Source organism: Atractosteus spatula, chromosome 28 (assembly GCF_055471065.1).
Source record: "Atractosteus spatula isolate fAtrSpa1 chromosome 28, fAtrSpa1.hap1, whole genome shotgun sequence".
Taxonomy (NCBI): Eukaryota; Metazoa; Chordata; class Actinopteri; order Semionotiformes; family Lepisosteidae; genus Atractosteus; species Atractosteus spatula.
In genome coordinates this window covers 5,304,544-5,319,597 of record NC_142733.1, presented here as the reverse complement: position 1 = coordinate 5,319,597, position 15,054 = coordinate 5,304,544, and the positions used below count along the sequence as shown (strand labels likewise).

The 15,054-nt window shown below is 47.4% G+C and overlaps 1 non-coding gene across 1 annotated transcript; it reads left to right on the top strand.

Annotated features, from left to right (window-relative positions):
- The first annotated feature begins 11,204 nt into the window (after window positions 1-11,204).
- Window positions 11,205-11,338, top strand: LOC148813827 (U4 spliceosomal RNA). Its single transcript, XR_016086198.1, has one exon. It is a non-coding gene; the product is annotated as a U4 spliceosomal RNA (small nuclear RNA).
- Window positions 11,339-15,054: the final 3,716 nt, after the last annotated feature.

Sequence of the window (15,054 nt, the reverse complement as noted above, 5' to 3'; positions counted from 1 at the left end):
CTCGTCTTTACGCACTTGAATCCCAAATTCCTCTCTTCCATCCATTTTCTAACCGCTTCATCCAGTTTAGGGTCGCTGGAGAGCCTGCGCCTATCCCGGCAAACACCGAGCGCATGACCCCTGGGCGTCGCCCGTGAATCCCAAATTCATATTTAAATAAAATCTCATATGTGCTGCAACCCTGGCGTGACCAGAACTGTTAAAACAACAACACTGGGGCGCTGTTTGCTGTGTTTTCGCATTTATAAACATGAGGTTTGTCCAGTCTGTACCGCGACACTTCTTTGCTGGGGAGCATTTGGTTGTTGGTGAGCACTACGTATTCTGTGCCCTTTTAAAAATCACTATCGCTACAGTGAACAACTCTTTACTGAAAGGCTCCTGCGAGCCAGATTCGAGTACGCTCTGTGCTGTAATGAAAGCTTTATGTGAAGCCCTCAGATTCACGAACCGCTGGCTACTCCAGCCCTTGTCTGGGTCTTGGACAGTGTGTCCTGCCCACACCGCTAAACAAATCAGGAATCCCAGCGCCGTCGATGTGGTCATCATCATCATCGTCGTCGTTGTTGTTGTTGTTCGACTGCCATCAACACCGTTGCTATGACTACAAAATGCACCTGCCTCGCTAATTAGCAGATAATTGATTGCGCCTCGTGGCTTTCCCGAAAACTATTCCCCTCAGTGAAACACTGGCCGGCTTTTTATTGTTTGGACCGCAGCCTGCGGTATTAGCTAATGGCTTTGTAGTAAAGGTTTGATTTTTTGGTGGTTGTTGGGGTTTTTTTTTAAGTTTGAGAAATCTTTGCTCGCGCAAAGTCCTGCATTCCTGATTGGCACGCCATGCGATTGTCCCGGAACGGCTGTCAAATCCAATCATATATACATCCTTTCTCACGCACGGTTTAACAGAGTCTATACAGTAGGTGCTGAAACCTCTACAGCTGTCGCCCGCTGCGTGCTCACCCCACGTTCCCCTGTAACCAGGGCAACAGACTCAGGCTTATAGTAAGGCTTCCTTTCACATGGTACCCCTGAAATGTGTGGCACCCTGTGCTATGTTATATCCTTGACATTCTTGCGGACTTGTTATTTGGCTGATATAAAGGAAAGACCCTTTTGCCTGGGCGTTGGTAGTATCCCCCCCCCTCCCCCGCGCTGAAGCGCTCGTCGAGCCCTCCGAGAGAGCGCAGAGAGTGGGGGGGTCTGCGAAAGGCGCGTTTAGCAGGTGGTTCCCCCTGGAGGAGAAATGAAAGCCATAACAAACAAACAAAAAACAAACAAACCGGACAGCACCTGCGGTCCACGGACACGCTGCGTTACCCACTGCCCCCTTAAACGGACCGGGCTGCCCATCTGCCAGCCAGCTGCCCGCAGCGCCGCACGGCGCTCGCTCCGGGGGAGCCCGCACGGACCCCGAGCCCCGTCCTTCCTCGCCAGCGGGATTTTGGAGGAGACGGACGTCACCGGCTGCGAGTGACAACGACGGGATGAAGACTTGCGATGCGCCGTTGGGAGGGATGCGAGTGATTTTATTTTGTGCCCCCCACCCCCCGAAACCGTGCAACCGTGTCTCCTCTGCCGGTGACGTCTGCTCACATCTGACCGTTTAATGAGCTGCCGTCTAGCTGGCATCAATATTTTAACAAGCCACCCAGACGTCTTGTGTTCATTATAGAAGGGGAAGTGAGGGTGGGGTGTACGTGCTTTTCGCCTAATTCCACAAATAGAAGCCAAATTGAATTTCTAATGATCGATGTAATAATCCCGCTTGGTGATGAAAACGCCCTGTCGCCTTGATCACTGTGTAGACCTGATGGTGTTTGTTTGCATAGAAAATACCGTATAATATCTAAGTGTTTTCACTCTACACACAAGGTGGAAAGAGCAGAAAAAGGGCAGCAGCAGCAGCGACCAGGACCAGAGGGCCTGGAGAAGACCGTGGGTTCGAACTCTCGAGTCAGACCAGCACACAGACAGCAGTGATTCCTGCCGCACCAGACAAGAAGCCGGGCCGTATAACTTCAATCACCGGAGCACTTTTCAGTCCACATCGACCTCTGAAACCCCCCAGGGAACAGAAGGACAGACTGTTAGCCTGAGCAACAGCAGCGCGCGGAGCTCTTGCCTCCTTCCAGCTGGACATTAAGGTACTGCCCAGGTAAGCCAATAGAAAACAAAGAAGGATACAGCCACCCTCTGCTGCCACCTTTGTACGTCTTCAAGCCCCGAAAAAGCCCCCTTAATAGTCCCAGAGCAAGGACACTGACAAGCGAGCAGACGACCCGCCATCATCTCCAGCCCTGTGGAGCTGCATCACCTGCGATATTGACAGCAGGCGCTGTACGTACTGCAGCCTGCGCTGTGCCCTGTCCAAGGTGAAGCAGTGACGGGCGGCAGTTCAGGAGAGAGGCAGGAGGCAGGACAGATGGCCCGATGACCACCTGCCTCGCACAGGGGCTTACTGTGGGTGGCTCTCTGAACCCAGGCGCAGGTCTGGAGAATGAAGTAGGAGATGCACGTGGAGTGTGAACTGAAGACTTGTCGCTTGGAATTTGGAAACCATTTGTAACATGCCTATTTTAAAAAAACAAAGCTACAGAAATAACCCAACCAAGTCTGAAAACCGAGCACCTGGAAAGGCACAGACATGTTTATCACTGAAACAATATCGAAATAACTGGCGTGCAGAATGTGGTGGAGGTCATGAAGATGTTATAATTAAATACATACAATAATGTAATTATATATTAAGGAGAAAAAATGGATCTTACAAAAGCAACAAGCAACCAAACTCACCATTGCCCCTCCATCCCTGTGAATTATTTGATGACTAAACAAGCACAGCCTATGTGTCAGTTCATACAAGCTGCTGACAGGGGGGCGCCGTTGAGTGGTCAGATGACTAACCTTCACCCAATCCCAAGGAGTGATGGCAGTTTTCTGTCCTTGGCTGCTTTTAGCCTGCTGACTCCTTTATATGTGAGCACCTGCATAACAGCAAGCGAGCACCACTGGAGCTGTATCGCCACCTGTCTGAAATTGCGGATTGTGTGCACTCTGTGCAAGATGTACATGTGACAAGCACACCTCTCCCTGCTCCGGCTGGGACACATGGTGCCACTCCCAAGACAATGGATGATAATAATAATTTTATCATTGCTTACACTTATATAGCACTTTTCTGGACACTCCACTGTGAGCGCTGTACAGGTCATGGAGATCCCCTCCACCCCCAGCAGTGTGCAGCCCCACCTGGATGAGGCGCCAGTCTGCTCCCCACACACCAGCTCTCAGTGGGGAGGAGAGCAGAGTGATGAAGCCAGTTCAGAGATGGGGATTATTAGGAGGCCATGATTGGTAAAGGCCAATGGGAAATTTGGCCAGGATGTCGGGGTAACACCCCTACTCTATTTGAGAAACACCCTGGGATTTTTAATGACCACAGAGAGTCAGGACCTCGGTTTTACATCTCATCTGAAGGACAGCAGCTTTTTACAGTATAGTGTCCCCGTCACTATACTGGGGCAGTAGGACCCACATGGACTGCAGGGTGAGCGCCCCCTGCTGGCCCCACTAACACCTCTTCCAGCAGCAGCCTTAGTTTTCCCCAGGAGTCTCCCACCCAGGTACTGACCAGGCTCACACCTGCTGGGCTTCAGTGGGGCTGCCAGCTGGGAGCTGCAGGGTGATATGGCTGCCGGCATAAAATTGTATTCCCTGACCGGGAATCAAACCCAGGCAGTGAGAGCGCCGAATCCTGACCACGGGACCACCATAGACCTGGTCCCGTGTCACCGCAGAGACTTGCATTGTCAAGAGTTCAGACTGGGGGTGATGTCACCTCTGTAGCTGGCTCGGCGCTCTGAGCCCTGCTACACAGCCCGTCTGCAAGCCGATTCCCCAGGCGCCGGCCCAGCCTCCTCTGCGCCCATTAACCAGGGAATGCAGGTGGCCCAGTCGAGTCAGTAACCCTGATAATGAGATCCGAGAGGTGTCATTACCCTCCCCCCCCATCGCCCTCGGGCCCTGAGCAGCTCGTCTTCCGTAAAGAGCACCGTGTCGCGCTTTGCTTTTAAAAGCAAACGCAGCTCATTAACCTTTACAGTTTCCAAAAGACCTTCCTCCGCCGAACTTTTCTCTCCCCTCTAAGAAGAAAGGAGTTGTGTCCCTTCAAAAAGAAAAGCGAGCCTGTATTTCTCGGTTAAAACTAGCTCGCATAATCCTAACATCTCAAAACACCAGAATCAGGTTGATTAGAAACTGTGCTTGTATATAGGATGTTGCACTGCAGGCCTCTTCATCCAAATATATTTTAGCCCAATAGCGAGCAATCTGCCCTTCAGGCACAGGACTGCCTACCGCACCCTGGTGCTCTATCCCTCAGACACGCTCAAAAAGCATAGGTCCAACATTACGAGCAGCAACAGAAGCTGAGAGCCACAGAAAGCCACTGCAATCTGCAAGGAGTACCTGGTGGGGAAAAGAATACTAAGTGTGATGTGAATCACATTCAGTTCTGCACACAATAATGCAATTAACCAATCAGGTTCACTTTCTCAGGGCTTCACTCTCTCGCTGCTGTGATGTGTTAGTCATGTCTCACGCCCCAATTCCTGCTGGTGGGACAGTTTCAATTCAATTCAAAATACTCCATTCCTCCCCGGGCGGTGTGGGTGGGGGACAGTTTAAGCAGCAAGTGGTGCAGCGTACTGTGCAGCACATAGCAAATAAAACAACATGGCTAAGAAAACAACTATATAAAAAACAAACTATTAAACTGATTATGAAAGCAACAGTGGGCAATATTTAAGGCGGCATTAAAAAAGAACATACAGAAATCTCAGGGGTCAAAAAGACAAGGAAGCCCAACAAAACACCACACCCTCCCACTGGGCTATTATTATATCCCAGGATTCCGTCAGTACAGTACGCCAATCGGCACCATGTGCTCCTTTTGTCAGAGTAGAAGAGTACAGCGGATCCACATCCCCAAAGCCACAGGGTTCTTCTTCTGCCTCTGGGGGAGCGGGCTGAGCAGAAGGCAAGGAGAGGAGACAGGTTCATTTCCTCCTTGTGCCCGGCGAAGGTGATTAAGGTTGAATTCTTTCTTCCTCGGCCGTCTCGTATCCAGCACAGCCACCACTGCGCTTGCCCTCACTTCACTGCAACCCGCCGTTCACACGCCATCAGGATTTTCTGTTTTCATCTCGTTCTAATTTAATCGCATTTTAATCCAACATGGCGGATAACGTCCCTCGTCTCTCCCTACTCCCCCCCCTGCCCTGTCGATATTTTCTCTCCTTCCATCATGTTTGCTTTTTCCTTTATTACCCCGAAGGTTAAAACCACAGCCATAGGTCTGCTCTAACTGGCTGCAATGTCACTCCAGTTTGACAAATACACAACAGTCGCTCCCCTTCCCTGAATTTAGCGCCGACACAGGAGAGATTCTCTTCACTCACTGCGCCTCTGCTAACTCCGGCTTCAGGCACTCATTCAGGGGGAGATTAATGAGGTGTTTTGATACCCTCTGTGTTGTGGGCTACTGTCGTGCATTAGCACCAAGATGGACAAAATACACCAGAACAGGGAATCTCCAATTCTGCTCAACTAAACGTGCAGATCAAAATTCCCATCTCAGCAGCATGCAGCAGAGTGATTTAATGCTGAGTATTAGCTTTGACATCAAGGACTACCTTTGCGAAGTCTCTGTACTGAACTGCAGATTCTAACTCCACCCCACTATTAACCCTTACACTCTTGCACAGTACGCATCTCACTGACACCTGCCCAGTTCGTCCCCATAAGAGCAACCCAGATCATCAGGCAGCACTGGAGCCCAGCTCTCATGACACAGCTCCTTATACACGATCAGCATCAGCTAAGTGATTTTCTGCAAGGGTATTTACTCCTACATTGGGTCACAGGTACCATCACATTTAATTTGAGCATGTTAATCAATGGCAATTACTGTAAGAACATAGTAAAAACAGACTGAGAGCAAACATTTTACACACTGCGACTGTGGAAAAAAATAATCCCAGCATAGAATGCTACCTTGTTAACATAGTGCTACAAAAGCCACAGGGATTCATTTAGTTCAAGCAGTACTAGTCTATTTATTCACTGCTGAGCTGTGTTCAGTTTCGGTAACTTAGTGTTTTGAGATATTGGTGGATCGAAGGCCAGAACCCAAAGGAGTATGTGGTTGTCTGGCAGTTATTTGATTTTGATCTTGTTACTATTCAGACAGACCTGTCTGATGAAAACCTTATTAATTTATCTCTGCTGCATGCAGACTGGGGTGGAGGAACCACAGTGCACTGGCACGACCTTAAGTAACGGCTCTAGCAACACAAAAAACCAGCAATCGATAGCAGCAGGAAGGAGTGCGTGCAGTGATCCCTTTCAGAGAGGTCTTTGGATAGGAATCCGAAAACACAAAGACAGAGCAGATAGGGGGCATGGTTTCCAAAATAAATCCTGAGAGACACTTGATTAAAAATGTATATGCACAAGCATTTACATAAGAGCTGTATTAAGGTACTGGAAAAAGCTTTGGTTTACTGCAGAGTGTAATATTTATATACTGTCATTGTTCATAAGTAAACAGCTGTAAACAGTTACTTTATGCATGTTTACCAGAGGCTGCTGGCTGGCTGCTCAGAGGGATTTCTGTGCTCATTTAATCCTGCTAGAATAAATTACCCGTACCCTTCACTGAAGAACTATCACATCTTCCCTCTAATCATCTCGGGAATACCTCTTTTAATTGATTCCTCCCAGGAACCAAGGGAGATACACTGTTATCGAGAAATACAGTTACAGCAATAACTTAGGACTGAAGCAACCATCGGAATAACAGAAGAATGTTGACAAATAAGAAGAGGGTCTTGGACACATCTAGGTAATAGATTTGAGGATCTCCTCTGTACATTTTGTGTATGGACGCCAGCTTGGCTATCAGCTTCAGCAGCTTGAGAATGTAGGTCATTCTTTACCCCTAAACCTAGGAATGTAAAAAGATTTTAGCTGGAGGAGTAATTTTAGGAAATTCTGTAAGTTTACTGAAGTCAGCCATGGATTTGGGAAGCATATTCCGATATGCCAGTTCAAACTGGGAATCCGTCTGGCTTCCAGTGTACCCTAATACTTCTACACACATATCCTAAAGTTACTATCCAAAAGCTACCTCAGACTCTAACCTTAAGTGAATCCTAACCTAGTTTTTACAAAGCAGAGGCTGTGAATAGGCTTTCAGGATCCACATACATAAAATTACTCCTGAAAAGAACCAAAGTGATGTTCGGATTTGTAACTTATTCCACACAAAGAGATCCTCTCAAGACAACATACCTTAATGGGGAAAGGAAGCCTGTTTTTTTTCTGCTTCTTACTTCAAATACCACTCATAATTAAAATGCCCTCTGTGGATGATCTCAAGCATATAAACTTGGGAAGCTGTAAAATATTGAGAACATTTCTTTTGAAAACAAAAATAAAAGTAAAAAGTAAAACAAAGCAGAGACAACTGTGCCAGAGACACAGTCTGTTATATTGCTGTAGTATATCATTTTTATCTTCTCTCATTAAAAGTGGGGATAGCAGTAACGAGAAAAACCCATTGCTTCTGTTTTCAATCAGAATCTCCATCCCCATCACTAAGCCCAGAGCCTTCGAAATTAAACCACCCAATTAGAAACTTCTCTCTTCTGGTATCACGGGGAAAGTGGAGATTTCGTTCTTTGTTAACTTTAGTTAACAAATAATTATTAGGAATCTCACATTTTGCCCTTTCTAATCGCAGTGACTTAATTAAGGACAAAAACTATAACTTCTCACAGACTGTTCAACCGTATGAACTTCACAAAAAACCTCAGGAGCTTTCTGCCAGCAGGATTTACAGCTATTTCAATTAGGAAAAAACAGCACAGCTCCCACCACCAACACCTCATATAGACCTCAGGGGTTTCTCAGGTCCATTAAAACCCCTGAGCACTGTCATGCTCACACGCCAACTCCCTCAGTCACATCCACCAAACTTTCTGAAACCTGCTACCCAATTTTGCAAGCCAGGTCGAAAGCAATTATTTGGCATTCCATTAAAACGGCACTTTAAGTAATTAAATGATACTTCTGGAGCAATTACTGCCATTTCAAACCAGGTATGGCAAAGGAAAGAAGAAAGCAATCATCATATTGCTCTTTAAAAGAGCGAAATAAGTACTAGGACTTGACAAAGCCAATTAAGGGGGACGGGGCTCCCTTGAAACCAAGTTAATTGGCTTTTAATTGATGGGCTTTAGACGAGGACGAGATGGTGGGGCTGGAGTGAGTGCGGTTGCCTCACGGTTCTTGGGTCTTGGGTTCAATTCCAGGCGGTGCCACCTACTGTGTGGAGTTTGCACGTTCTGTTTCCACCATGTCTTTTGGTTACCTCCCACAGCTCACAAAGGCGTGGTGTGTACGTTCACTGCCGTCTCTCTGAATTGGCTCCCCCCTGCTGTGTGTGCCCTGTCCAGTGCCCACGGTTCACTGGGGTACACCACGCCTCACCGCCGCACTGTGATGAACTAAGCAGTTACTGAAAACCGATGGATGGATTGTTGCAATTACTAGCGGACAGCTCTTTGGGGAGAGGGCCTTGGGATATGGGGGTGTTCCTTTGTGCAGCCAAGATCCTTAAGATACCCAGAATGACTTTTCTTCTCCTTCCGTCCTCCTGTAGGCCAGCCCAGGCTCGCTTCACCCCGTCATTTGCACAGAGGCTGGGGTGCTGTGAGATGAATCCCACCCGCCACCGCGGCGGGACGGCTCGGTTCGCATGCCAGACCTGACGCTGAGCAGTGAAGGGGGCAGTGTACAACCCAGAGGAACGAAAATGAAGTTAAGCGATACGACAACACACTAATCTTCAACTAGCCTCTCCATAGAGGCAAATGCATTAAAAATGCAAATTGGTTTGGATTTTTCATCACTTCCCAATACCCCAATAAAATGTAGATTTTGCGATCTTGGCCCGAGTTATAATTTCCTTGCTTTCATACGTTATCGGGACACACCCCCATCATCTGTTTGGTTCCCTTTAACCACCCCCCGGCACCTACACACACAAGTCTCCGTGCCATCCATCTTCAGAGCGGGCTGTAATACGCTTTGCCGGGGAGGAAAGCTCATTTATCACTGAGCGAAACCGAGGCGCCGGCGAACTACAAATTTCACCGCCCAGTAACCAGCGCAGCGACCGGCTTTCATCGCTCTGATGCTCCCGTTAGGTCTTACCAGCTCGGATCCCCCGCTTGGTAATTTAGTCCCTACCAGCAGCTGGAAAGCAACACACCGCTGTTTTTCTATGGTAAAAAAAAACTTCTCTGCACGGTCAGGGTCTGAGAAACACGCCGGAGCTCAAACAACCAAAGTTACCAATAAATACTGTCCTCCATGTTATACCCATAAACCTAGATCGTCCCCCTGACCTGACCCTGTCTACCTTTTGTCTCCTGTCCTCTGAACACACAAACATTTACCGCAACACCGCAGAAAGGGTCCATACTAGTGGCATCACTGTATGGTACGGCAATACTACCTTACATGCCAAAATGCGCACTACAAGGGGATTTGGCTACGGCACAGAGGACTACAGGATGCGACTTTCCATCGATTGATGAGATGCCCACCATCCGCTGTCGCAATCAAACCCGCTCCATTATTTAGGATCCCAGCCACAAACTCTTCTCCCCCCTGCGCACTGGCCAGCGGTACCGCACTGTTAAAGCACTGAGCACTAGACTCAAGAACAGCTTCTATCCCACTGCAGTGCGCATCCTCAACAGCTAACTGTGCAATGCCTCAGAACAGAAGCACCGCTGCACTCTGGACTTTAGACTTGGCTACAACGTATTGTTCTGTTTATTTATTGTCTGTACATACCGTAATTATTATGCACTGTTTTGCAATGTACTGTCTACCTTGTGTGGGGTTGCCTGTTGTACTGTACATGTCCTGGAGATCGGCGCGAATCAGAATCCCACTGTACATGTGCAAACGGCAAATAAACTACTCCGACAGCCTGGCGATCGGTAGGAGAGACCTACATCCGCTGCTCTTTTACTTCTCGCCCGACGCAGATGTGCCTTTAATTTGTTAATGAATTATTTCGCGTGAAAAGACAGCCCTGGCACGCTGGGAAAAGATGATGGATTTCTCTGACGCTTTCGGTGAGATCGGGTGCTTTGAAACGTGTCATTTGTTGTTTTCCCGTTAGCCTTGGTGATTTCTGTGCTTCAACAGGTTTAAGACAACAGTGGCTTTTGCACACAACAGTGCAATGCCGGTACAGAACAAACAGGCCGAGACATTCAGAGCGCACAGGACGTTCGCCTGCATTGAAACGTCCTTTGGGCGCTAGCTGTGACATCTGTGACATCGTGCCATCAGCTCTCTCTCGCACACAAACACACACCCCCGCCGCCACCAGTCATTCAAGCTCTACTGAGAGCGCAGCTCCAGACGCCGGCATTAGAACAATCACATGGGAGCACTTTTTAAGACAAAGTCTTGGCTGGCGTCTGCATTTCCCTGATCTTTGAGATGTCTGACAGCGCGTTATTACATTTCAGAGTTGTTGTTTTTTAGTGCCAGTGACATTTAGACATCTCATTATATCGGGTTTTGCAAACCAAAGTTCGCAAACAACAACAATAATAATAATGAATTAATTTAGTTATAAGACACAAGAAAATGCACTTACATGTGGAGAAGCTGGAAGGGGTCGACACGCCTAAATAATCATGAACAGGACAGAGGGGTGGTCCGATACATCATCTGACACCTTGTCTCATTGAAGGCAGCGTGCTTATTCCGCCCACTTCGACACTTAATGAATATATTAGTTGCTGGACGCATTAATCTCTGTTATTTAGAGCGTGATTTGCCATGCTAAACGACTGCTGCAGCAAACTAACTTCAGGGGGAAAGATGTGTAGGCCGCCAGTCGGGGGAAGTATTTTGGTGTTGCGCAATGCTCTGAAGCTCACCGAGGAAGCGCCGAGCTCAGTGTTTCTCCAACTCAGTAACGAGCTCAGTGTGACGCTGCGATAGTTAACTGGTTAGACAGGAATACTACATTTTGAATAGAAACAGCGATAAAGAATTAATGATTTAATTTACAATCCAAAGTGCGATACGAACCGGTGAGGAAATTAAACAGAAAGGTGGCAGTATTGTAGCCTACTGTATGGGGTGTATCCGAGGCGCGATGATTGCTAGTTGAAAACTTTTCCCAAACTTTTCGAAAACTTAAGAAAGGTCGCGGAATTCTTAAACTATTTAAACAAGATGAATGAAAAGTAGTACCAACATAGCAAATAAGGCTTCAATTGTAAAAGAATATTAATGTTGAATATGTAATCAGATCCTAACTTGAGATGACTGAGAAAACTGAATGTAATATATGACATTAATTAAACAGAATTCTTGCCTCGGGAAAAAAAAAAAGATGAAACGATTGTATTTAATAAAGCCATGAAATGAATCTTTGATTTAATTAAATACAATAAATCAACATGGAATAAAAAGAAAACAGAATTTGGTTCTTAAGATCAAGCTACTTTAGGGAGCTAGCCCACTGCTCACAAAGAGCAATAACCTCTCAAATAAAGGAAAAAGTTTTTGTATAATAAAAGATAAAGATAAAAAATCTTGATATCAGCCGACATTAAGGAAAAGCATAAAGCCTAAAATAACTCTACATATTCACAATTTTATATGTTTTAAAACGTTTTTTTTTTGGTAAAAAGAGCATCTACTGAATGATAAAAATTCAGATTTTTTTTAATGGGGTTGTTTATTTTTTAAAAAAATCCTGTGTACTGTGGGGCAAAAAGGGTTTGGATGAGGATCTCACACCTCCTACAGAGGGAAGCAGAGGAGTTTCAGCATGTGCTCCCTTTAACAATATAGCTTGGATCATAGAGAAAGCCCTCCCCTCTAAGTTTCTAAACCCAGCATTTTAATCACCCCTGGTCCTGATTAGCAGCAGACTGAAATGCAGGCAGGACATCCTGTGATCAGTCGCTGGGCTGTCCCGTCAGCCTCCTTCTCTTCCTGCTTATTCTAAATCATTCATCGTTGCAGAATGTATCCCCCTCTCTGCCACTGCTATTACCCTGACCTCCATGAGCACAGATCACAGGGCAGCTGTTCGGATCATGTCTGTCAATTCCCCGTCCCTCCAATGACAGAATTCCAGGACACCACCACTTGACACCCCAGAGACACGGCCCTGGCTCCCCAGATCTGCGGTGTGCGTCCCCTGACAAGAGCCTTCGGTTACATACACATAACATTGATATATTTCATGCACTTCCAATAGAGCACTACAGCATTTATACTTGCCAGCATTCATCCCACCAGCTGTCGTCTGACCCACTTCATCCAATTCAGGGGGAGCTGGAGCCTATCCCAGCAAGCAATGAGCACAAGGCAGGATACACCCTGGACGGGACACCAGACCCTTGCAAGGCACATACAGAAACGCGCACATCAGGGTCAATTTGCCCAGAAGCCAATTCACCTACCAGCATATCTTTAGACTGTGGGAGGAAACCCATGTGAATGCAAGCAGAACATACAAACTCCACACAGACAGCACCCCAAGGACTGAAAATAGAGACCCAGCATGGCGAGGCAGAAATGCTGACCACTGTTAGTTAGCTTTTCTGTCAGCCGAAACCAAGGGTCTCAACCCTGGCTGTGAACAGTCTGAAGATGTGAAACAACTTGGTGGTGATCCATTGAGCAGCTGATTTGTTAAATAAAGGAGACGTATCTTGGGAGAAAAAGATCACCCTTCAGTCCTCAAAGACCCAAGTTCTCTTCCCTATTTATTTCAACACCTTTCAACACCCTATTTATTTTCCCAGTCTTTAGGAACAGCTGATCTATAAGACTGGTGGGCCTGGGGCAGTGCAGGACCAGGGCTGGTGAGCCCACGACCTTGGACCGGAGCCTTCAGCTCAATTCTAGGAGTAGAGAGCCTCCTGCTGAGCCCAGGGATGGCACTAGTCCTCACTACAACCCCACTGAAGTGCGTCACTCTGTGGAAGAACTGCACAGCTGGGACTGATGGCGGGAGACAGAAAAAGAACAGACATGCAGGTTGGCGACAGGTATTCCCAAATGTATTCCCAGCGGCCCTGTGACTGTTAACGGTATTGATTTTTACCCTGAATGAACACGGGGGCAACCAGGCACTCAAGAATTCAACATGACAGAGCGCCAGCAAGATAAAACCACAGACGTGACGGCCGGGGAACGCAGTCACGACAGAGCAGCCGCGCACAGGCCCCGCTCAGGAACGGCAGCCCGGCTTTGCGCAGGGCCTGATGCAGATGCACACGCAGCAGTGCCCGAGTTTACAGAGCGGGCGGAGGAACAGGGTCAATAAAAACTGCGAAGGCTTTCAGCTGAGACACTCCCTGCGTTTCCCCAGGGGACACACTAAAGGGTCCTGGGTCATAATCGATGGTTTTGTTCAGTCCCTCCGAGGTGCTGGATGGTGCAATACAAACCGCGCAGTGAGGAAGTCAGCCTGGGTGCCGGGACCGTGATAACTAATAGACCGCTGCCGCACTGTGAAAGTTAATTTAATGGGAGCTCCATCATCATTACCGTTATTGATAGGGCTCCATGGACAGCAGGGGGTCGCCCTGCGTAATCACCAGCAGGCCCATCGCACGCTCCCTGCGCCGACTGCCGCTCATCGATTAAATGTTGCTTCCTCCCAAAACAAACAGGTGCTTGTGGGAAACAGCTGAGTCCCTGGCCTGGCACTGGGATAACTGCTCCTTTATTCCAACAGCGCAGAAAATTTGGGAAGGGGGGGGTGGGAATTGATGAGATCGGCATCCCAGAAAAACAGCAGCCATTTCACCGACCAGCATGCCTTTGGACTGTGGAGGAAAACCCACGTGAACACGGGGAGAACATGCAAACTCCACCCAGACAGCACCCCAAGGATTGATTGCAGAGGCTGCATCTGGGCCCAAGGGTTCAGAAAAAGCACCAGAGCAACACAAACCAAGAGCAGGAGGAGCCTTCCCTGAATAAATCTGCCTGACTGGGCTGCATCTGAGGAATTGAGGGGCTTGTAAATACTTGTCAGTACCCTTTTGTAAACACTTCCTCCAATTCAATTCCGGTCACAGGGGAGCCGGAGCCGAAGCCGAAATCTATCCCAGCAAGCAACGGGCACAAGGTGGGGTCCAGTCAATTGCAGGGTGGATACACACACACTCACAAACACACCAGGGCCTGTTTCTCCAGGAGCCCATTACTGGCACTACTGTAAGTGTGTGACTGTAGGCTTCACTATGAAGTGTTCGGGTAACCCGATTGAGCCTAAAGGCACTATACAAAAACGTCAGCCACACACTTAGCTAGACAAGCTTAAGACCCATGCAAAAACACCCAGAGACAAATCACACAGACACTTGTTTACTTAATTCCCTCATCTTGTTTCAAATGGCTTTATGATATCACAGGCTGTAAAGAGGTATCAATCATGCAGAATTAATTTTATTTTATCTGCTCCCCGATGCCAGCCAAGCATGGCAAACCGTGGAGGGAATTAAAGAGGGAGACATCCTCCAACAAAAATAAATAAAATCTGGGAGATTAATGGCATCTTCAACAGCAGCTCATTATAGCTAAGAAGGCCGAGACACCTCTTCGTAGTGTAACGATGTACCAGCACATGACAATCTTAAAGGTTGACAATATCTGTTACTAAAAGCAGTTTTTCTCTGTTGTGCATGTACAGTAACTGACTGGAGGCTCGAATACCTTTTATACCACAGATCTCCAAACTGGATCAATATAATTAGGACGAATTTACACTGTCTCTATACAAACAATCCCATCTACATTTTTTTGTTACAGTTTTCCATGATGGTTTCAGGCCTGGAAACCCTCCCCAGCAGCCTCGGCGAGCTCCTTTATCCTGCTGATGGTCAGGGGAGCCAGTCCCAGAAGCAATGGCCACAGAGAGGATTA